Below are 25082 nucleotides of genomic sequence, written 5' to 3'. Positions count from 1 at the left end.
CAGTACGATGAGAGTTTGGAAACCTGCGGGCAAAGCTAGAAATTCAACGTTTTGTGAGACAAGTCCGAAGACAATTGAGACAGCTAGGCATCACATTTTCAATCACATGTGGGTTTTGCTTAGAAATTTAGTTGAACATTTCAATTCATGTAGAGTGGAAAAGGGATGAAAAAATGTTACCATTTAAAAATTTTGATGGGGAAATTTAGAAATAAACAATAAATCAACTATCTAGATGTGATGCAGAGAAAAATTTTCGAACTGAGATTCTTTGACTTCCCTTATCATCATTATCAAACACATTCTATGAATATTTGTTCTTGGTGTATGTAATCCAGAATACTGCCGTTCTACGCATAGTTTTTTTTTCCCATATCAATTCTACGCATAGTTGTCCCATGTTACTTTTGGTCGATTTTCGTTCTTTTTCACCAATGAGTCTATTTTCCCGTGGTTCTGTGGTTAGCGATGTCTGTCGGCTAGCTCTCGCACACGGTTGTGATATCGGGTTCGATTCCCGATCGAGTCGAGGATCTTTACGAGCTGGAAATTTTTTCGACTCAGCACTGGGGCACGGTGTATCGTTGTACTTATCCTACACATACAAAATGTGCCAAAAACAATATCGATAACGAATTCTCTCAACTAATCTAGTTGATCGAGACCGCTATTAGCCCCAAGGCTAAGCGTGCGATATTGTTTTTTTTTTTTGAGTCTATTTTCATGTATATTTTTGAAAAACTTTTAAAAACAACATTGTTTGTTCCGAAAATCTTAAAAAACTATACCAAGTCTGTTTGTCCCATCGATGATTTTTTACACATAATTGTCCCACTAGATTTTTTCTATTCTAATTTATCCCACTAACCACTTATTCCCATATTTACAACTTGGGAAGTGCTACACAGCACTAAGGACTTCCTAACAACGTTTGGCTACATTACGGGTTTCAGAAAGTCGGTACCGAAAATCACTTTGCTTGATTATTTAAATGCGGTACGTTCATATCTTTGTTAGATTTGTTGGCTGGTTTGTAATCTGAATGCTTTTCCTTTTCGAGCATATAAGAAGAAAGACGACTGAGATTCATACTAATTGGAAGTTGCAAGAACTGTCTTTTATGTCTAGCTGAAATGGTAAAAGCCCAACAACGTTCAAATATGATAGGAATGGGCAATCTAAAAAAACAATTCCTCTTTGATATGGTAAGGCATCTGACACTTATTAAATTAACTAAACTTTCTTCTCGACTGTCATCACTTCCGTATAAAGACGACAAGGCTAGCGTGATCATTCTCGTGAAAGATTAAACAGCCTTGTATCCCTAGTACGAACTCTGTATTGGAAAACATTGAATGCGCGTGGTGGGACTGATATGCGTAGAAATTACCTATTGGAAGGCAAATTTCTCGGCATTATTGTCCCAGTTCGGTTGGGGTATTTTTATGGAAAAGAGTGTTAAATCGAAAAACCTTCAACTAGATTTATTGAAAACAGTCTATTGCAAGGTAAAACTGATTAGAAACCCATAATTGCATTTGTCACATTGGCGCAATGCGTAAAAGTATTGTAAAACTTTAACATCGTTTTTCTCGTTTGCATGATTTGGAACATGGGGCGAATATGCGTAGAACGGCAGAATACATCTTTCCAAAATCGTAAAAATCAAACTTCTTCTGTTCCAAAATCCATAAAAAACTCATTGCACAGTTTTAGTAAAGTAAACAGAAATTTTTTTTTTTATTCTCGCTTATTTTCCGTCGGTCTAGTTCCGCCACTGTTGTGGCCAATCACCGACGCCCAGGGAGGCGACTCCACACCCAGGACCCTAACTCACGACCCGTTTATCAACGGACCGGCGCCAACGGCTTTACTTCCTCATGCGATGGAAGGCGTGATCCCAGAGATTTTTCGCCTCAGAAAATCTCCCGGTGTCGGCTAGGATTGAATCTAGACCAGTTGGGTTGGTTGTGAGTGGATCACGCCACCTCACAACCATCGACACCTATGTCGGAAATTTGATACACTTTGATTAGAGTTAGCTTTTGGATACACTTTGATTAGAGATGACTTATATAACCTTGTTATATAATATTTGTCACAAGCACAACTACTACTGAGTCAACTGTATAGTTGAAATAGCCAAATTCCTGCATATTAGAAGTGTTAGAATAGAGTAAACTACAGGAAAGTAAACAGTTTGTTAATCTCAAAATATAAATTTTTAAAGTACAGTTAAAAGTGTTTAAACTGTAGTGAAGTTTTTCCCGTGTTCAGACTTGCAAATATTCTGCTGACGGTCTAGTCCAGGGTGCATATGGATGCATGCCAGAAAATTTGACCTTAGAGATTGCTTGCTACTGCGACCGGGACAGTGAGCCCACCAAGAGGGTGCCTCACACAACATAGTCGGTGCCGTGACCAGGATCGGTGAATCTCGCATGCTTCGAACGCTCTAACGCGAAATTTTGGAGAGATTTTTGCTATTTCGGGCGACGTCGTGAAATATTTTTGAGAGAATTGAGTCATCAGTTGCTTTTTCTCTTTTTACGAAAAATATGCGCTAAAGTCAGAGTTTATTGCTGCTTCCTGGTTTTCTGTACTTGCTGCTGACTAGGCTAGTGGTGGCCAAGCATGGAAAAATCGCCTCCCAAACGATTCACTTTACTATCCTTTACAAACCTGGGTTTCGCCTATCTTCATAATAAGAGCTTGTATTCAATGAAAAAGTCTATAAACAAATGTGAAAAATCGATATGTCGAAATTCATGACTAGTTTTCTATTCACAAATAATTTCTTTCATGCAAGATGTCCATTGCATGACACCTTTTGATAAAATTATCGTTCATGAGTGTTATCATTGGTTCGCAAACGATAGTCTCGAACGCTGTTCGCCGAATGTTAACCGTGGTTTCATAGTTTTTTTTTTTCATTTCATTCCGGTAACCTTTATTTGTTTTTTCATTTGGCTTTCGACTATTTATTCGATCAGGGAGTATTAATACAAGTAAAACGTAGAAGAAAGACTTAACTGAGAATGTTTTTATCGTAGAATGAGAAGAAGGCAAACACAGAAAGACATAAAATGATGCAAATTTTAAAGGTGGATGACGAGGGAGAATTTGTTTGCAAGGCTGAAGAACATTGCAGACATGTGCAAGAAAAATTTGTTTCCGGAAACTTCAAGCGTCACATTCTTCCACAACATTCTAAAATTTTTGGGGCATTGGATATACCTTTACCCATTAAAAAACCATTTGAGCCACCCAAAAAGAAGATGAAAAAATTACATTTGGAAATAGCCAAAAATCCCTTGGAATTATCCAACTCGCTACGGTAAACCATTTTCCATATTGTTTTTCGGAAATGGCGGGTTTCAGGACGCTATTGGAACCGCTGTTCAAAGCTGCAGGAATGATTATAAATAAAAAGAGTATTGCTGGACTTGTTGATGAATGTGCAGGTAAAGCTAGACGTTTATTTGGACTTGGAGAGGATGTATATAGGGGAACTGCTCCATTATTCATCTCAGCCCATATATTCATTTCATACAACATGAAAACACAATTGAAAACAGGAAAAACAAATATTTTCCACTTAAACCAGTTTGCGAATTCATGGAATGGATTCTTCTTGGTTCACTTTAGATTCCTCATAAAGTAGAATCCTCAAAAACTGATTTAAAAGTTCTGAATTTGATATTATAGTCGGGCATCTGCCCTCGACGACTCATTTAATTCAATCACCTACCTCAGAAAACAAAATCCGCGCATTGTTCTATACGGCTACAACGGGACTCGCTCAGCAGCCAACCAAAGTTTATTTCATCACCAGCGGACCACTTTTTATTTTAATCACTAAACAAAATCATTCAGAGGGAGCTGGTAGCCACAAGGTTACAGAGTCCGCCTTGATAAGTAGATGGTCGTGAGTTCGAATCTTGTTAGAAGCAGGCCATTTTTAATTATCGAAGGACTTAAGCAATGGGTTAATTCTCAGGCTCCTCATCACCACCATCACCACTCCCTAGAATGACCTAGAGATAGAGAACATTTATATGCTTCTGAAATAACTTTGCTCTTGCATCGATAGAACCGCGATACACACATACCCTTCACTCCGTTCTCGTAATGAAATAACATTTGTACGTCTCTGGGATTGGGTTTTGGGTAGACGAACGCGCGCGTCGTCGCTCTCTCGCATTCGATAGAATTAGACCGCGATACTACATACGGTGAAATTTCGAAAAGGGAATGCGACAAACACATTAACACAAAATCTCCTCCATACCCGTGATGCTTGTGGAGTGTGCAGGAGTATATCCGGCTCTCTAGTAGCAACAAGTATCGAACTAACTCTTTCCTTTCCTTTCCTTCCTTTGATCTACGTTCTGGACCGGCAGGCGTCGGTACTGATCAGCATGCAGGGATCATTGGAGATGCACATCGAATAGCTAAAGAATCCCAAGCAATAATTGATAAAATTCCATGTGCAATTCCGGTTGATCCTGGTCAGTAACGAAGTGGCAACCGGTGGTGATCAATCAAGCTCAAGCTCAAGCTCAAGCAAGCTCACTAAACAAAATCATTCACTACACCAAGAAAAAAAAATGTTCACCTCAAATTTCCTAAAACAAGCTTGAATTAGCAGAAATATATGAGATGAATTTTTACAATTCCTGAATTTCAGCTGTATGTATTTTCATCTGTTTTCACGACGTTGAAGGAAATCAAAAGTTACCAAATCAGTTTTTGTTAATACGAAAAAATCATACTGAAAATGTTGAGTTATTCCGACATAATTGACCTAAATCTACAGCACTGTAGTGGTTACCAAGGTTACCAATTTTGCACGTAAACAACTACAGCGGATATCTAGGTAACCTACTACGACGGGTTGCGGCTACGTTTGATTCGTGATAATGTGATTCAGTTATGATTAACAGTGTGACGAATATGGGGGCGTCGTGAGTTGAATAATTGAGCAGCGATTCAAGTTTTGAGATGGATATGGAAGTGTTTTGAAAGATGGTTTGTTTTACACAATTCAGGATAAATCTTGCTAATTTTACTAAACATACAATGCTGGCAGATTCCATAAGAGCACGTAAGCATATTTAGTTTATTTGTTCAATGATTTTGTGAAAACTTGGTGTTATATCCGTGCATTCTTCGTGAATATCGACTTAATGAGATAAATAATGGAGCAGTTCCCCTCTTACAATTTTTTTCGGTATTTAAATGGACTCAACAAAATTACTTTAAGTGGTGAACATTTAGTGTGAGAGCCACTTCAATGAAAAGTATTCAAGAAACTTAAAAGTCGAATAATTCTGAGTACATTCACATTAGAACATATGCATAGAAGAGTATTTTCATGAAAGAATGCCCTCTATCAGTCCCTAAAATATTAATAATAATTAAGGGACTGATAGAGAATGGAATCAAACACGCTTTAAATATATACTTTTTATATATTTACATTGTTTTTTTTCATGAATTTCTTCTCAAACTGCATCGACGTGTTGATGAAATAGTCGATGATTTCACCACACTTGACACTGAAGATGAACTAGAAAAATTTTATCAGATTTTTTCAACAAAAGTTCGTCAATTACCACGAACGTGACAAACAATATGTCCTTTATTCAAAAACTTAAAAGAATAGAAATGAGAGACAAAATAATAATTACCGATACTATAAACTCAGGACCATCTAAAAGTAAGGACAAAGAAACTCACTTCGATCTATTTAAATACTGGGAAGTTCAAAAATATACCAACCCAGATCTCTACAAAACAGCAAAGATCGTTTTATGAAATTACACAAGCCATGAGCGGGGAAGATGGATAAAAAATGCGCTTCAATTTTACTAAAATAAAGTATTAAACACCATTCCCAACTTTCTAACCTATATATCCGAAATTTTACTTTTATTAAAAAAACAAAATCTCCTGCATCAAAATTGACTACAATTAAACCAAACCACATTATTCTGTGGTTTACTTACTCAAAGGTACTTAACTATATTGCACAATGTTTTCTCATACAATAGCCTTTTACATATTTACAACTATGAGCCATTAAGGAAGCCTTTTCATCAGTGACTTCAACAGACGGTGGTTTTCCTCATTTTGTTTTAGGTTAATAAAGTGGCACAAAGAAACATTTTTTGCGTTTATATGAAATGAAGTTTAGTTCAAATATGAGAAAAATTTGTTTGAAAAAAAAAAAAAAACCCTGACAACTCCAGCAGCGGGCACAATCTCGGCCTTCCTTTTAATCTGTAACACATATTAAAAATTTGTTCATGTTCGTAATAGTCTTCCGGAAATATTCATTTTACCAAATGTTTTAAACTAATTGAAATTTCTTTTGATCACTGTGATGCAATTTTTCCTTTGAGTCATTTTTTCACTTACAATTTAATATTATATGGTTGGCGTGCGACCAGACCGAACCAAGCGCCAAAAACATTATTTCGAGTAATCGGCGATCAAAATTTACTCACCCCGTATGCTTCCTGCAAACTGCTGCAGAGAAATTTTGTTATAATACCATTATAAACTGTTCAAATGATTTCGTTTCTTCATGAAATATAGATTGTCAATTTTAACATCCACTAGTGTTAAAAAATAAATTTTCAAAAAAATGGCGCTTGGTTCGGTCTGGTCGCACGCCGACCATATATTCATTTGAGTTTTGAGTTACGCTGGACGAAGATTTAAACACAGTTTTGCTGTCTCTAACACCTTTTAGCTGAAAATGTTTCCTCACAGTTCGCTCTCAATTTGGAGTTAGGTATTATAACAAAATCATACTCTATATCACTGTCTTTTAGCAAAATTTGTTACAAAAGCAAAGTTTGTAACCTTTAGAGACGCCCTGACAAATTATGAAAAGTACTATTTGACCATAAGCCCCACCGTAAATCAACACTGTATCTCACACAGTTCGCAGCTGAACGCAATCTAGCAAATCATGATGGTACAAAAATTTTACTCGTAAATGATTCTTTCCAAAACAATCGCAAGATCCAAACGATCCGAAATAAACTTGGATACGAGAAGTTGTTAATTATTTTCCATCGTTTCAGACACTGTCAAACTGTCACTTGCGGACTAGCTCCATCTTTCTTTTTAGCAACGAGGACACGAGTACACAGCAGCAGATGAAGGCAGTGAATATCCGTTGGTCGAGCCAGTTCACCTCGAAGTACCTATTTTATGTCGATGATTGCTTATGTGGTGCCTAATCAATCAGTGAAGCTTTCTAGTTAGGAACGCAGCTTGGGTAACTATGTACAAGAGCTGGATTTGTTCTACGCAGGTGGACCTGAAATAAACTGGAAGTGTTGAAAGAACTTACGCAAGACCAAATCGGTACGCAGTCGTCGCTGACATTTACTACAGGCTAAGCTATAAAAGCGCTCAGTATCATCTGGGTTGTCCGAAAGCCGATACACTGCGTTTTGACTCTAAAGTCAACCAAACAAATGAACGTTTGACAAAGCGCTCAGTTTTGTTACCAATTTCACAGTTATTCGACCCGTTAAGATTGATCACCCCGATTATCATACGAGGTAAAATGCCAATGCAAGAACTCTGGCCGAATTAGTGCGACATAGACCAACAAGAATCGCCAAGTATTCGCCAAGATAGATGAAATAAGTATCGTACCGAACTACCAGCAATCGCAGAGCTTAGAGTAAACCGTTTTGCTCTCTTACCACATTCCTGTGTACAACTTCACACGTTTTCAGGTGCCTTAGAAGCAGCATACAGTTGGCAACCTTCGCGTGCAGTTGCTCCACTAAGCACTAAAGCTTCCCAGGCTTGAACTTTGCGCTGCTTCCATTGCAGCTCGCCTGTACCGGCACGTACGTCAAGCTCTTCAGAATGAAGTTACTAGTTCAATATTTTGGTCCGACCTTACGGTGACGCTCCAATGGTTTCAAGCTCCTCTTCGCACATGGAAGACTTATATTGCAAATCAAGTTTTAGAAATACAGACGATCACACACGACTGTCAGTGGAAGCATGTTTCTGGAAAGGAAAATCCCGCCGACTTGTTATCGCGAGGAATAAACGTCATCAGCTTTTTGTAGAGTGAATAGTGGAAATATGGTCCTGCATGGCTTCGACTGCCTGAAAATACGTGGCCTATACCTACTGCCATTCCGCCGCCAATCAACAGTAAGGAATCGCAGAATCTAGTTGCGACCGTTGTAACAGTAATCGCTTGGTGTCAGCGATTCATCCGCAACGTTAAGCAGGTATTACACGAAGCAAATATTTGCTATTTTTGGTACGGATTTTATTTTGTGCAAATAAAAATCGTACCAAAAATAGCAAATATTCGCTTCGTCTAATACCTGCTTTAGAGATAAAATCTGAACACATCCGAAAATTCCCTCAACAAGTTTTTCGCTATCGACAGAGCAATGATCGCTTCAAAAGAGCTGCTCATTCGCTTAGCACAAATCGATGCATATAAATCAGAGCTAAAAGATCTGAAAGAACACAAGGCAGTAACAAAATGATCGCCTATTCGTCTTTTAAGTCCATTATTGACAACAACAGAACCATTAGAGTGTGAGGGAGGTTGAGATTGTCCACCCAAAGCTTCCAAATCAAACAACCAGGCTTCTCACCTTATTTTCAACCTCTATCAAAAATGATTTCAAAACATTATCACTTGAAGTTACTTCATGGTGGAGTACAGTTAACACTTAACAATCATTGCAACAATTAGATTGAGGAGCTCCTAGCCGCAAGGTTACAGAGTCCGCTTTGACATGGTGTAGTCATGGGTTCGAATCTTAGTAGAATTGGGCCATTTGGTTGTCAAAGGACTTTAACATGGGTTTATTCTCAGTAAAATTAATTAGAGGCACATTAATCCTCTCCAGGGAATTGCGATATTGACAATATTGGCACAAGGAACAAGATTTCGGAACGGCTCCTTCATCTTGACATAATGGCCAAAGAGGAACGTTAGATGTAGTCTATCTCCAGGGAATTGTAATTTGGTGATATTGATAAAATGGAAAGAAGCTCGGTATAGTAGAGCAGTAGTAGACTAGGAAAGGTAAAACCTCACACACAAGCACGGATATTGATAACGAGCGTGTCACTTACTTCAATAGTGATACTGCAAATAATATGAAGGGCGTAGTACAGATATCACCTGGGTAATATCATAATAGATTGAACCTTAAAGTTGTTAATTTCTATTTATCTTCAACACAAAATTTATTACAATCTGTTGGCTCAGGCAGCACGGCTCACGTTGTGCGCGCGTGAATGGTCTGCTTAGTAAAAGTTTACATTTCAAGTGTTTATCTAACAGTTTTTGACGTAGAACTACGTCTCTCAGTAAGCTCGGCTACAAAGGGTTGTGAAATGAAAATCTAAAAACGGAAGATAAGAAAAATATGCCTAATTGCAAATGCCTACAGGTCAGTTAGTTTTCAATGGATTTACCTCGTTCTTGTAGCAATCTATCGCAAAATCATCTATGCATCCGCTCAAATGCAGCAAATTGTAATTTGATTGTTCGAACTATTGTACTATTGAACAGAATTATATGCCTAGTAAACGGGAAATGCACTCTTTGGGCTATACAAGAGCCTGTTTATGCTCAAACCAATAAATTTACTATTGGATGGCCGTCAGGACGATCCTAACTGAGCAGCACCACGACCATTTCCAATAGTGATACGTTATCCTGACTTAGCAAGATTGCGCGATTGCGATGACTGCATGTAGCACATTATGGGCCATCGTGGATAATTTGAATAGGAGAGTTGATAAATGTTTACGGTTCATAGATGATTGCGAAATTTTTCCAGTATTCACCCCTCTTTCTAAATCAGGGTTCCTTTTTTCGCTTATTTTCCGTCGGTTCAGTTCCGCCCCTGTTGTTTTGTCAATCACCGACGCGGGGGATGGTGGTTAAAATCGTTAAATAACTGTCCACGTGGTATGTGGATGGCCCCCTATGTTGGCGTTGGGATACGAACTCAGGACACCAGCATGGTAGGCGGAAATGTTATCAACTACGCTAGGCCTCCGCCTGGCTGCGAAGTTTGTGTATAATAAAAATAGAGGGTCGAGTTCCGATACAAAATGGCTTTGCTTTGCTTATCTCTGAATGATAAGTGTACTTCGCGTGAAATATTTTCGGAAACATGCAAAATTAACATATCTGGAAACACTACTGCTCAAATCTGATATATTTTTTTCAATTTTTTTACTTAAAGCTGATATTTTTTTTTGGATAATTGTCTTCAAAATGCAATTTCTAGAATGCACGTAATTAGAAAATATCCTGGGATAAAAGAACATTTAGAAAAGGAAATTGCTCAAAGTCAGAGAAAATTTGACTTTCTGAATCTTTTTAATCAATTTATTTTATTTCTAGACATTATATATTTGTATGAAAAAGTTGAGGTTTATGGCTTAAAATGGCACTTTTATCCAAAACGCGAAGAGTCATTCCATCGGGCACCAAAGTTGGGATTTTACATAGTAGTAACCATATATAAAAAGAATCGTTAGAGTTTGAGAGGGTCGTAGAGATGTGGTGTACACACTTGAGATGGAATGACCCATATGAAGACCATGTGTGGACAGAAAATAAATGAAACGATTCGTGTCGATGATTTTTGATTGAATTTTTAAAAACAGTTTCTGACACTTTTTAAGTCGGTCGATCCAATTATTATGAACCTACGGCCTGTGTTTATAATGTCAATCTCATCTTAAATGAATCCAATTCGTCACTCGCTATTGGGCACGATTCATGGGAACTTGTTGAATCCATGCCGCAAAATTACACCCGCTTCGTATCCAGTCAGCCGACAGGAAACGTTAATACCGTTGGATGAAATGGGAAAGCCCTGCCAGCTTAAAAGCTTTCCCGACCTCGCGGACAGGCTCTTGTCCATTATCATTACAGCTGCACTTTTAATGGATGAAACGTACGGTAACATTTTAATTGATTAATCATGTAATGAGCGGCTTGCTCAATGGGGACCAAATCATAGGTTGTCTTTTGATGAGCGAATTTATTACCAGTCAATTTCGTATATCCACACTTAAATCCGTAACTTGTAATTTAATAAAGGTTGAGAGTGACTCATGTTGTAAGCAATAAAATTAGGTTTCACACACATTTTACTGTTTATTCGGATATCTCGAAAAATATATATTATTTTGATTGTAACAAACAGATGCCGTATTTCCTAATGGTTATCGAAGATAACACAGTTTCACAATCCTGAAACCATTTCATAAATGAACAGAGTAGATGATCATCGCGCATATTCACAGATGACGTCCACTTTAAATTTTAGACACAGATAGATGCATCAATGGAAAACTAGCAGTCCAACGTTACGCCACTTTTGGATGGTCCCCGTATAACACTTACCACTCGAAAAGGTTACATCACAGCACCGTTGAAGATATATTAATCCTATTTTTATACTCTTTTGATGGAAAACAGCACTTTGCTGTTCCCGCTAATCCGACAACAAGCCGACGCGAAGAGTTGATAATCTGCAAAAAAATAAAAAACAAAAACACAAATTTTGAACCCGTTTTGGAAACTACACTCAAACGTACAAGAGTTAGTTGGATAAGAACTGTCCACGAGAGCACAGGTTGATGATTGGTGATAACAGGGCACACACAGAGACACTGGCCTACTAAGTGACTGGTGAGTCATTAAAATCAACATATCATTGGCCTCTTTCATTTTAAGAGCGGTTGAATAACGGAAAATGATAGCAAGAGATTTCAAAGGGGATAACAATTTGTGACCGCTGATATCAAAGACCAATCGAAACCATTCGTGAAACGGAATACCTAACCTACAACTAGAGAAAGTATGCAGAGCGAAAATTAAGTTTCAGAATGCAATAATTGCACCATCAAAGCTATTCTGTTACCCAAAGGAAGCGATCCTCATTAGCGGTAATCAATTCCCGATCCACATACACATTCTGCCTGCTATCATTGTTCGTTTTGTGAGTCACCACTGACAGCAATTTAGAGTGCCACAAAAGACACCAACGGCAATAAACGGAAAACTTATCGTCAACTACCGCCGAGAAATTGACGAATAACACTAATTTTACGGTTGAAAAGATGGTTGATTGGTAGATTGCGTTTTACGATCGGGTACAAATTCATTTAGAGTCCGTCGTTGATCGGCACTCGGCAGCAGTAAAATTGCTTTCCCCCTCCGCGTTTTTTTTTCGGGCAATTAAAAGTAAACTTTCGACTGCAGGAGCAAGCGAAGGAAAGTGGGTGAATATGTTTTGATCCATTTGGCGATAAAGTTGTCACGCTGGAAGGCCTTTAGCACAGGTACAGGGCAAGAGGATGTAAATGGTAATAATATTATAATATAGTTATAATAATACTTATCGAATTTCGTAAGAATTTAAAGTGCTAAATAAGTAACGGTCAGATGATTGACATCCTGATCAAAATGACTTAATGGAAATGTTACAAATTTATTTCTTCAGATGGTACTAATTTTAAACACAGTGATTGAAAACCACAAAAATGAGTTGGTTCTAACATAATTTTACTTGTTTCTTCTGATCGGGGTATTCTTCGAAATCAATAATCTTTAATCGCAGAACGATCATCGCTTACGACCGTTACGAGGATTGGAATTTGCATTAACACTTAGCACGTTGTTCGCACACAATCCACATGACTGGTGGATCGAATCGAACACATGCTAATCATACCTATTCGCATAAACGCATTGCGTTTTATCCCGCCGAAGATAATGGTATATAATTTAGCAATTAGTAGCTTGTTGTGGTGCTGCCATGCTCATGCAAATGAGACGGAATGAATTGTAATCGCAGCGAACGATAATTACAGGCGTCAGTACCTAGCTGTTTAGTAGTTGGCTTTTCGCTGTTACTCTCTGATGACGGTTTGCGGTAAAAACATCGCCCGGTTGTCGTAGTGAAATTGGTTTATTTGACTTATCTAGTTCTAAACACCCCATAATCAACCAAATTGTATGGTATTAGCTCTACCAATATAAAATTGTTGGTGACAAACAAGTTACATTTGGACCACGAAAAAAAATTTTATATTTAAAAAAAATACAGTTGACATCAGATTCGAATGAATCCCATAGTTTGACACAGTATGTTAATCTTGAAGTTTTCATACCGGTACCGTACCGCTGACGGTCCGCTAAGCAAATTGAGGATTAGCGCGTCGTCGGTACCGCAGTCGTACCCAGCGTCGCGGGGAACACACCGCGATGGACCTCGGAACGGCGCACGGCAACCCACGATGGTTTCTGGGCTCATTAAACACTTTATGACACCTCGGTGGCAGCGCATTGAAAGGCAGCTTTTACGTCGTGAATAAATAAACGGCTGCTGAATGAATGATATATAAACGACGAGGATTGACGCATAATTACGCCAATTAAATGACGCAACCAGATTTGTGGCGGATTGCGAACTTATCCCCTGTTAATTGGATACTGCTGTTCTAATTGGCCTCCTCCTCCGCTGGCCTTCTCTTTTTAACAACCGACTTCCTGCATACCATCTCTCATTACCGGCAGTAAAGTTGGTCAGGTGGTTTCGGGCATTTGGTTGGAACATAATTAACCACATTTACACCGACTCGTGGCGGTTGAAATTGTTTCCTATTGTTTGTCATAATGTTATCAGTTGGCCTATGAGCCATAAAGGCTCCAATTACCATCGCCTTAGGAACCCAATCACCGAAATTGAAAGAAAGCAGTGCTGCGGGGTGACGAACCGAAATGGTGGAAAATTCTAATTTCCGATAAGTGTTTATTTGCATCGTACCGAACCGGCGAAAAGTTTGCTTTTATCACCTAATTAATTTAATGGCAACTTCAGCCCACCGAGCGAGCATTCGTCACCTGCAGTGACTTTTGTGACTACGGTGAAAACCGGACCCGTGAATGGATAAATTGTGTGGGCTTTGTGCTTAACGCAATTATGTTATCTGATCATGCGGATATCGTATTAAATAGAGAGGGTCGGGTAGGCAAAGCAGGTAATTAAATTACTGGTAATTTTAAAAGTAAACCTGGTTATGGAAGTTGCATTTATTTAATTTGTTCTTCATTATCATCTAAGTTTGAATAACATATATATGTTTTGGGTTAGTGGAACAAACTGAACGAAATGGTTGAATTGCCTTGTATGTACCACCCAGAAATATCTGGTAAGACGACTCCAACTAGGACCCCAATAACTAGTAATCCATCGTTGAATCTATCCACTCCACAGTATGGGGTTGAGCTGCGATTATTTGAAATTATGGAAGATTACATAAAAAATCACCAATCGATGATTTGACGAGATTTGTCAAATTTCACTACTTTTTCGATGATGTTGGTTAAACTTTTCGCAGGAATGTTCATTTGTTTTGGTTTATCACATTATAACGAAATTCTAAACAACACGTAGCTACGTAGTCTTTCGTAAAGATGAGTCTGGAATGGCAATCTTTTATGTTACAACAGTAATAGATGCTCCTTAAAGGAACATTACAAACGCCTGCTATTATACCATTGCGATGACAGCATTATATGTAAAACCATTTTCGTTCGTAGACGAATTCCAAAATCTCTTGAATTTTGTGGAAATTGCAAATTGAATTTTCAATCGAAAATAAAACGCAATGTTGACAACACTGCAAAAAAAGTTGATTTGAAACCCTTCAAAATGATATGTCAATATCACTTGTAGTTCATCAGAGATATCGAGATATTAGCAAATTATCAAAGTTTTTTTTCTGTTATTTTGTTCTGTTTCACCAATCGGTACAAAACTTTGGATTAATAAGTTCCGGCCCAAAATACATCGACTCACAAATTATGCATTACCTCGGACACTTGACCGGAAGGAATGACCCACATTCGGAGATGAAATGACCCATATTATGATCACTCAAAAATAATTCCTTTTTTTTAGGACGATTTATAAAGGGAAATAGGGTAGGGAATATATTCTAAACAGCTTTAAGAACTGCCTGGGTATTCAGACAAAATACTCGAAATGTGTTGGGTGAAATTCAAAGAGTAGTATATCAATCTGTTCTCTATCGTTTTCTTTGTCAGAACTTGTTTTCAGATTGTAAAACTAAGTTAGCAAACTTTAACAATCATCAATTAAAATTACCAATCGAGGGAGACTATTTTGGACTGATTGAAATAGGCGCTACTGCTTAAGCCGTTTCTTACCCTAATTGTTTTTAAAGTAGTTTATTTTTAAAGCAGTTTATTGTTGTTTGTTTGTTTAAATTTTGTTGTTTAAAGAAGTTTATTTTTAATTTATTTTGCGGTAGATTAACGAAGCAAGGTTTACAATAGATATATTTGTTTTCAAAAAAAAAGGACAAAAGAGAGTAAATAAATGTTTACGGTTCATAGACGATTGTTCACCAAGTAGTGAATCAACTTTATCGATGATTCTGTCTCATAGCTGAAGCGAGATTTTTATGTTTTGACCGGTCCTTGCCAAAAATCAGACCCCCGCAAAAGGTAAGGATCATGAGAAGGTAAAATTTTATCGTATCTTTGAGTATCGCTTACACTTATACGCTTACACACTTACACGCAGTTCATAGCGAATTGTACAATGCACTTGCGGAATGTTTCTTGTTTGGGTGCCATTTTGAACTGAACAAAAAACAAACAAAATGGAAGACCTCTGCCTTGTTTTGGTATACATTCTCCCATCCGTGCCGATTGAGAGGCAACTCTCTAATGTAGCTTTTTTGATTTTGGAAGGTTCAATTCTCACTGTACTCAAAGAGATCTTCTTTGATTTGTAATTTGATTCGTGCATAACCCGCGGTACAAACAGGCGTACAGTCAGACTAGTCCGGTCCAGAAGGATGCAGTTCGGCAGCGCAGATCCGGTTAATGTTATCCGAAAGGAATCTGAATTTCTTCTTCCTTTCTTTGATGGATACTGAATACAAATACTTGCAATCCAGTATCTTTACATTTTGCATCATGGGTTTTTTTAAACAGCCCACGCCATCACGCAAATTGTCATCGACCGTGAGATTCTCTTCGGTAATCACACCGTTGGTTTCTACATCCTTGGCAGGGATATACACACGATACTCTTTTGTAAAGAGCTCGCAGCTAGTAATTGCGTTTGCTTGCTTCAAGTCATTCACGACAACTCGCAGTTTGTTCGGCCTTAGCTCCGTAGTTACGGCCGAAAACTCTTTTGCCAGGTCTTTGCCTATTCAAATGATATTCAATGGGCCGGAAGAAAATAACGTAGGGATCTGTAACGACATCTGGGTAAGCTTTAACCCGTACCTGCGGAACCTTTGGCACTGGTCTAGGAGCGCAAGAGAGACGTGAGAAGTTAGGGGTGAGATTTCAACATCGATGAACAAATCCACTCCCTGTCGTTCATTTCTGCCGCATGCTACCAATGAATATTCTTATATTACGGGGGACCAAGTAACAGGTATTGAATGACAAAATAATTTTTCAAAATAAAGTTGATCGAATGAAAAAAAAGCAACCGGTTTAAGGGAAAAAAGTTCAAAAAATCAATGAAATTGGATTCTTCACACTTTGAGACACTCCCTACGCCTATGTATACGTGCCCTTCTTGCTGTTAGCTAGCTAGCCGCGTTTTTACAGGAATCACAATTCTTCTTCGGCAGGCTGACAATATTTTTTACGCTGCTAGGAGGTAACCAGCGCACGGCGACTTTGGGACATTGGACGGCTTTTCTTATTATATTATCGGCACTAAAGGCACAAATAATATGCGTATCGTCTACATACAGTGTACAGTCTGCTATACCGCTAAGAGCCCGATCAATCGTCTTAACAAACGGGTAACACAAATATATCTAAACTTGATAGAAATAGTAAAGTCTGTAATATTCTTGATATGCCAAAATGATATAAAGTACAGAATTCTATCAAATTCTCTTATCATACACTTGAATGTTCAAAAGTGTGTTTTTTAAAGCATATTTATAACAAAATTTGTTATTCAATTAACAAATTATTGCACATTCTAACAAATTCTTATCTTTTTCTGCCAAAAACCTTACTAAACTTGCTATTATTTGTAATAATCAGTAAGTGATTTTGATTGAAATTTTGATATTTTAACTATCAACGAGACCAAGTTTAGAACACAAGGTGATACAAAAAGTTAGTAACCGAATATCATGATTTGTTATAATCCTGATATTTTTTGCTAATCGGAAGTTAACAAGCGCCCGCCAGCACGGGGTATTTGCTCCGGCTGCTGAACTGTATGACTTTTGTTGTCGCAGCACCCGGACCGAATGCACAAATCACACACGTACCGTCTGCACACAAGGCAATATTGTTTTTTTCCGAACGTGTAAAACTATAGCGGAAGGATGCTAGTTTGCTTCTTATCACAACTAAAGTGAATGCAATTCAGTATGTTTTTTTTTAGAGCCGGGATGATGCCCAGAGTTCAGAATACTGCTCCAGTCGCCATTTTAAAATCCAAGATGGCGACTTTCTGTTTCTGAAAAACAGCCTTAACCCTTTCCCGCTCATGGGGACTCTAGAGCACCAAGAATTATAATCATCATATCTTGACAGAAAATAGTTTGTTGTGCTCACGATTGTTCCATAAACTTTTATATGCTGCCTTAGAGCATCACTGGGCATTTTCTTCAAAATACTACAGTTGACAGTAATTTTAGTTAGTCTACAAAGTGTTCAGCTTGAATTTTCTCGTGAAGCTATAAATTTTAATGATAAACCGTTTGAGCGGGAGAGGGTTAAGTGACCAAATCTTATCCAATATGTGTATTTGCGGAATAATGTCCACAAATTTTAACTCGATCTCAAACACAATTATTTAGTTCCTGTATGGTGACTTCTGCTTTCTGAAAAACAGATAAAAAAAATCAATTTCTATCCGAAGTGAATATTTCCGAAACCGGGTTTGTAATCAGAGTTATTTCTTTAATCCAAATGATGCACAAAAGCCGGTAATTGATTTCAGACGTAATATTTAAATAAGATGGCGACTCCGGTTTCTGGAAAACAGCTAAAAATGACTAAATGTCATCTTATTTGGGTATTTTCGAAACCATAAATCAGTTTTAAACGCCATTTTAAAATTCGAAATGGCGACTTTCGATTTTTGGAAAATCGATAGGAGTAGCATCCAATATGTGTGTTTCCGGAATCGGGATTATACCAAGAAGCCGAAAGGCCATTTATAAATTCAAGATGGCGACTTCCGTTTTCTAGAAAACAGTCTAAAATGTCCAAACATCATACGACTTTGGTAGTATAATAGTGAGTGTTGTCATGCAGTAGAACCACTTTTTTGTGCCTTGGCTTGAATAGTGGTTATTTCTGGCAGTTTTCGACTTGATCACATCAATTGAAATCTATACCGTTCCCAGTGATAGTTTCGTTCGGTTTAAACAGCTCATAGTAAATAACATCGAGCTGGTCCCACCGAATCCACAACATAACCAAGACGTATAGACTGTTCCGAAAATTATAAATACATCTTCTTTCTGGAATAAAACAAAAAATACAGGATTTTTCGGGTCATTTTATTCTCAAATATAGATAATAAGTGTTTTCTTTCCAGTTTCAATTCAAGTTGGGATTATTTTTCGTAGGACACGCGAGTTCTCTAACTTTTCTCTTAACACTACTCATAAGCTTTTGCACAGTGTGTTCTCCGACCATTTTTACCACTTTAAGCCAATATTTTTTAAATTTTTCAACATTGTCCGCTGGTTTGACATATTTCCTCAGCTTTGCCTTGGTCAAAGCCAAAAAAGTTTTGATAGGGCTGATTTCAGGGCAGTTTGGAGGATTCATCTCCTTTGGGACACATGTGACATTATTTGTTTTTTACCATCCTAGTGCATCCTTAAAGTAATGGCAGGAAGCAAGATCGGGTCAAAAGATTGGAAGATTGTTATGCTGCTTAACCATGGGTAACAACCTTTTCTGCAAACACTCTTTCACGTAAATTTTACCATTCATTGTGTTATTCGTAATGAATGGACGAGACATTTCCCCACATTCACAAATGGCCTGCCAAACCATTACCTTCTTGCCAAATTTTTCGGTGTAAATAGCTTTCACTGGTCCAGGGACATCCTTTCCCTTCGGTGATGCATAAAATTGCGGTCCTGGCAGCGTCGTATAGTCCAGTTTTATGTAGGTTTCGTCATCCATGACAACACACCCCATTTTTTTGGTCAGAGTTTGTCAGAAAGCTTCCGAGCTCTCGGTTTCACAGATTCAGCTTGTTTTGGATTTCGTTTTGGCTGCTTCTGCCTTCGACGGGTCTGCAGACTCGCCGAGGTTCCAAGCTTTCTCGCCACATCTCGTACTGATACTGAAGGATGCCGCTTGTTGTATTCCTTAACCTTTTGTGGGATTGTGGGATCAACAGGCCCGGGTTTTCTTCCACGTCTTGGGGAATCAGTTAATGTGCACTCTTCACAATACTTCTGCAATGCGGTTTGAACTGCTCCGACACTTATACTTTCTTCTCTGGCTAATTTTCTTATAGAAAGACCACTCACGGTGCCCCATTTGTGCACAATTCGCTTTCTTTGCTCGGGAGAAAGGCAACGCATTTTCAAAATTTCGCACTAAATGTTAGAAAAAATGACAGCATCTGTTTCTTTTGGCTGTAAACAACAGGACGCAGCCAACGTTTGGTTGAATACTGCACGTTATTTGAAATGGCGGTTGATCGTAAGTGTATTTATAATTATCGGAACGGTCTATAGAAGTATGATCGGACAGTCACCACTTTCTTTTCTTTGAATTGCTGTAATGAATGAATTTTTCATCCCGCGTCACGGTGCTATGAAGAAAACCCTTCCTCTTTTGCCGCTGAAGCAGTTGTTTACAGGCGAAAAGACGGCCGTCAACGTCCATTGACTTCAAATCATAAGAAACTCAAGTTGCTTATTTTTGAATGATTCCCAAAGCATGAAAATAGTTTGGCGGGTAAGTACTTATACCGAAGAATGCTGTTCCTATGTTTGGCATAGATTCTCATCGTACAATTCTTTCAATTCAGCGTCTTCGAAAGTTTTCGGCCTTCCTTCGTTTCTTCTAACTCTCGATGCGCTTGCTGTTGTTGCCATCTATTGACAAATAGCGAGAACTTAGGTGTGCTTATTGGGTGTACATGGGTGTCATGTGATATTTTTCTCATAATGGAGATCTTTCGATTTGTGAAACAACGATTTAGAAAAGCACAAAGAGAAATAAACACACACAGTTTTGTTGTGAGACAAATGGTTGTTTGCCTCCTTATACCAAAAATGATCGAAGCTTAGGACACAAGTGTTCGTAATTGAAATCACAACCTAAAACATGGCCGAAATTTAAAATAAAACTGAGTTTTGAATCCACTGAGTCTTACTGTTAACCAATTATTATACCATTTCTATATTGGTCATTCCATACGAAGTGACCACGGAAAAGAAAAAACTTGGACACGACCATCACAGATTCGGCTCAAAGCTGGAGGAATTATTCATCTAGGTTCACTATGAAAAAAATCTAACTTTGGTGTCGATAGGAATACCCCCCGCTCTGTGGGATCCCCCTCTTTGTGACAAAATCAGGCAATTTTTGTTCAAAATTTCGTTTTTCATTTTATTACAATTCATAGATGTAGGACGTCCGAAAAATACTGATAGATGATTTTTAAAGAAAATAAACCAAGGAATCCAAAAAAATATATAATTTTTGAGTGGATGTGTTGCCAGATAGATTAGTTTTGTATTTGAAAACTAAATTTACATTTTTCGGCAAATGCAGCCATTTTTATTTTAAATTTGATAATTTCATCGTGTTCCTTGGAAAATTTCACGTAAGAAACAACTATCATTCCGAGGTAATATGAGCCAATCTCGAGATATAACGTTTTTACGAAAATAGTTGTAAATTTCGTAAATAATTTATTTTATAGTTTACAGCCGTAAGACACCCGAAAAATAGTGATGAGTGAATTTTGATGAAAATAAACCAAGCAATCCAGAAAAAATATTATTTTTGATCGGAAGTGTTGCCAGATAGATTATTTTTCTATTTTAAAACTAAATTTTCATTTTTCAGCAAATGTAGCTGAATTGATTTTAAATTTGAAGGCTTCATCGTGTTTCTCGGAAAATTTTACATAAGAAACACTTATCACCTCTTGGTAATATAAGACAATATCGAGATATAGCATTTTTACAAAAATGGTTTTAAATTTCGTAATTAGTTTTTCGTAAAAATGCTGTATCTCGAGATTGGCTCATGTTACCACGGGATAATAGTTATTTCTTACGTGAAATTTTCCAAGGAACACGATGAAACCTTCAAATTCAAAATAAACTCGACTACATTTGCCGGAAAATGCAAATTCAGTTTTGAAATAGAAAAATAATCTATCTGGCAACATTTCCGATCAAAAATAACATTTTTTCTGGATTCCTTGGTTTATTTTCTTTAAAACTCACTCATCACTATTTTTCGGGTGTCTTACGGCTATAAACTATAAAATAAATTAATTACGAAATTTACAACTATTTTCGTAGAAATGTTATATCTCGAGATTGGCTCATATTACCTCGGGATGATAGTTGTTTCTTACGTGAAATTTTCCAAGGAACACGATGAAATTATCAAATTTAAAATAAAAATGGCTGCATTTGCCGAAAAATGTAAATTTAGTTTTCAAATACAAAAATAATCTATCTGGCAACACTTCCAGTCAAAAATTATTTTTTTTTTTGATTCCTTGGTTTATTTTCTTTGAAAATCATCTATCAGTATTTTGCGGACGTCCTAAATCTATGAATTGTAAGAAAAAGAAAAACGGAATTTTGAACAAAAATTTCCTGACTTTGTCACAAAGAGGGGGGTCCCACAGAGCGGGGGATATTCCAATCGACACCAAAATTGGGATTTTTTCATAACGAACCTAGATGAATAATTCCCCCAGCTTTGAGCCAAATCCGTGATGATCGTGTCCAAGTGGCATGTACACTTCGTATGGAATGACCCATATGATTGTTCAATTTAGAAAAAAAAATATTTTAATAATGTAAATTAAATTCACAATGTCGCCGCTGAGAAAATCAGCGCACGGGTCTTCACGCAGTTCGCAGTATTATTCAACCTCCAAAACAATTGTTACCTCATCTGCATCTGCCAGGATAGTAGTTTACCGCATCAGTGCCAATCCAGACACACACACACACACACACACAACCGAAGGGAAAGCGAACCGCATTCGTTCAAGAGTGCGCGCACACGTCACGAATTATCGTCATAAAATATGGGTTTATGATTATCGTCATAATTTATGAAGTGTAAGGGAAAGATAAAAACCAGTGCAGCAAGCCATCCATCCGTACCCGCTGACCGAATGTCCGGTGGAAGGCAAACAGCGTATAGAGCCACGGCTCACGGTCCAGCAGCAGGCAGAGTGGGTTTCTGTTCGGCCAGATCATGCTCAGTCATTCCGTCCGCGGACGGAATCCACTGGCAGGCGCGCGTTGACTGAAAACGGTCTTACGATGTGGGCTATAAATATGATTGAATGTATATTCCTGTCGGCAAACGAGGGCAATGAAAATTAATCCCATTGCTGACGAATGGGATCCATGGTGCGAATGCAAAACAAACATGCCTCGCTCTGAGTGTTTTAATTCGAAACTATTTGGCAGCAAAAAATCTGATTTTACCAGTCAGAACAAATAAACGCAAGAATCGAGTGAAAATTCCAAGCATTACAGACATAATTACCGATGTCAGTGGTACGCAAAACTATTCAATTAAAACTTTCTAATTTCTATTTGCCAACGATTTTTCACATATACACTCAATTGCTCGCCAGTTTGCCCTTCGCCTGCATGACTCTCTTTTTGCGCTGCACAATGTGTATACGGATAGCGCGAGAGGTCGCACAGTGCACTATACAACTTGCAGGGCTGGTGTCAGGCAATTGACATGGATATCATGGATTCTAATCTAATTATTAATTTATTTTGAACACAAGAAGGGTAAAATTTTTTATACATTCACTAACATCTTCAAAAATCTAAAGTATTAGATACAATTATCCAGTAAGGAAATAACCAAACTATTGTTTTTGGTTCAAATAACATTGCTGATGATAGTATTCAAGTACTCCACACCCCAAAATTACAACTCTGAACGGTCAACCCGTACATTCATATCGTGTGTGTTGCAATTGCACTACCGGGTATAGGCCGACAGTCGCTCTTGTTGATGCAGCTAACTAAACAAGATTTTTTCGACATGCAATTAGTTACATTAATTGGATTTTTCGCCCGCGCGGCTTCGCTGCAAAGGTTAGATACTCTTGGCCTGTATGTGTGTGTGTATACGCGGTTATGTAAAATTGCTTTGTTAGTTCAAACTTTTATTACATTTTTCGGCTGCCTTTTTTCGGATCGGGCAAAACAAACTGGATCCTTTCAGTTTGCAATCCAGATGGAAGTTCCGTAACGATTATCGTTAGGTCGTGTGAAAGTGTTGTGCCTTGCACACCGTCATTAACGTTGTTGGACGTCGAAGCCGGCATCACGGAGAGGACCACAGCTCCCACAGTCGTAGGGAAGATAAGCGCATGGTGGATTTTAGTTTGTTCGATCGAACCACCGACGCCAGTTCAGATGGTGGTCTTGAAGGGGTGGCAAACGAGTTCGGTACTATAAACAAACCCCGACATCAAAGAAATTTAATTATCCAAATGATCATAATTAAGATAAGAGGCTGCGAGGGAAATTGAGGGAATTTATAAAGTTTTGTTTTTATTTTCTATCTCACGTTGCGCCGTGCAGGCAGAAGAGTTTGGGGTCCTCGATTGGTTCTCGATTAGAAGCGACGGGGTCGGGCGCCGGCGGAAAAGACCAATGGCATGCAGAAGATGATATCGTGGTTCCACAAGCACAGTACGAGTTGAATGCAGCAAGCTATAGAGGAAACCAGTTTGATGATAGTGTGGGAAATTGCCAGCTAGCTTGCGAAATATGTGTGATAGAGAAAATGCTGGAAAATAGACAGCCAACAGCGAAGATGATTACTATTTTTCGATCACGGTGGAGGCGAAATTGATACTAATAAGCTGCTTGCTTCGAACCAATGGTTTAAACTAGGTACGATTATGAACCGACCGTGGTGAGATCATTTATTTTTACCAAAACCAAAATTTACCCGTTATAAGTACAGCCGAACTCATATTGTTCTACTGTAAAATCATCCAAGTTGCAGCTTTTCCCACATGGACCGCCCGGAAACGGTCAGCGGCGTCGATTGACCGGGCGTTCAATAATAACTTCTGCCAAGTCATCTATTTAATTGACAGATGAACATAACCTTTTATCGTACCAGTCATCGGCACACAATAACAGTCATCCATTGTTATTGGCCATCCTTTCCTAGCAGCGCTGCACCGAGGGCTAACTTGCTGATGCTAGTCGACTGTGTGTGGAAGTGTTGCTTGCTATATATGCACGTTTCCCCGGCCACCCCAAGCATTCAGACCCGACCGGCCAAACCGTGAGCCCAAAAGCCCCAAACCTCTCCGTCGTTTCGGTACGGGACCGATGAGGATGTCGAAATCAGGTTGCGATGGCTTTGATAGTCTCATTTTTATTTAATTGGTGTTTGCATGTCAGGTTGCCGATATGACACATTACGTTTTCAATTATGGTGGGGAAGCAGTCATTGATTCTGGTTTTTGGAGATAGCTCACGATAAGAGTCTATCGATTTTATGGAACTATCTTTCCGGGTGCTTTTATGGCTCAAAAATAAGTATAACAATAAGTAAGTTAGAATAAAATAATGTTAGTATTATATCTTGTGTTATAAATTTGACGAAATGTAGTTTAAGATTTGTTATTTGTTATTTATTGTTAATTCGTCCGACAATAGCCGTCTTAATGGATATAATTTAAAAACTATCTTAACCTAACAGATGTAAATTAATTAAAATAGTCTAGCTGCGAGCAATTTCC

General features: G+C 38.1%; 1 protein-coding gene across 8 annotated transcripts in view; it reads right to left on the bottom strand.

The window, feature by feature from the left end:
• The window catches only part of LOC129733257 (LIM domain transcription factor LMO4.1), a 677190-nt gene that overhangs the window by 268386 nt on the left and 383722 nt on the right, over positions 1 to 25082 (bottom strand). For 6 of the 8 annotated variants that reach the window (XM_055694975.1, XM_055694971.1, XM_055694977.1 and 3 more), the window contains one exon: positions 11438 to 11565. The exons of the other annotated variants lie outside the window; for them this stretch is intronic. The gene's annotated coding sequence lies outside the window, so the exon portion shown is untranslated. The remainder of the gene's footprint in view (positions 1 to 11437; positions 11566 to 25082) is intronic. 8 annotated transcript variants of the gene reach the window in all.

Source organism: Wyeomyia smithii, chromosome 3 (genome assembly GCF_029784165.1).
Source record: "Wyeomyia smithii strain HCP4-BCI-WySm-NY-G18 chromosome 3, ASM2978416v1, whole genome shotgun sequence".
Lineage (NCBI taxonomy): Eukaryota > Metazoa > Arthropoda > Insecta > Diptera > Culicidae > Wyeomyia > Wyeomyia smithii.
Note: the sequence above shows the minus strand (reverse complement) of the source record. Positions and strands in the feature narration are given on the sequence as shown.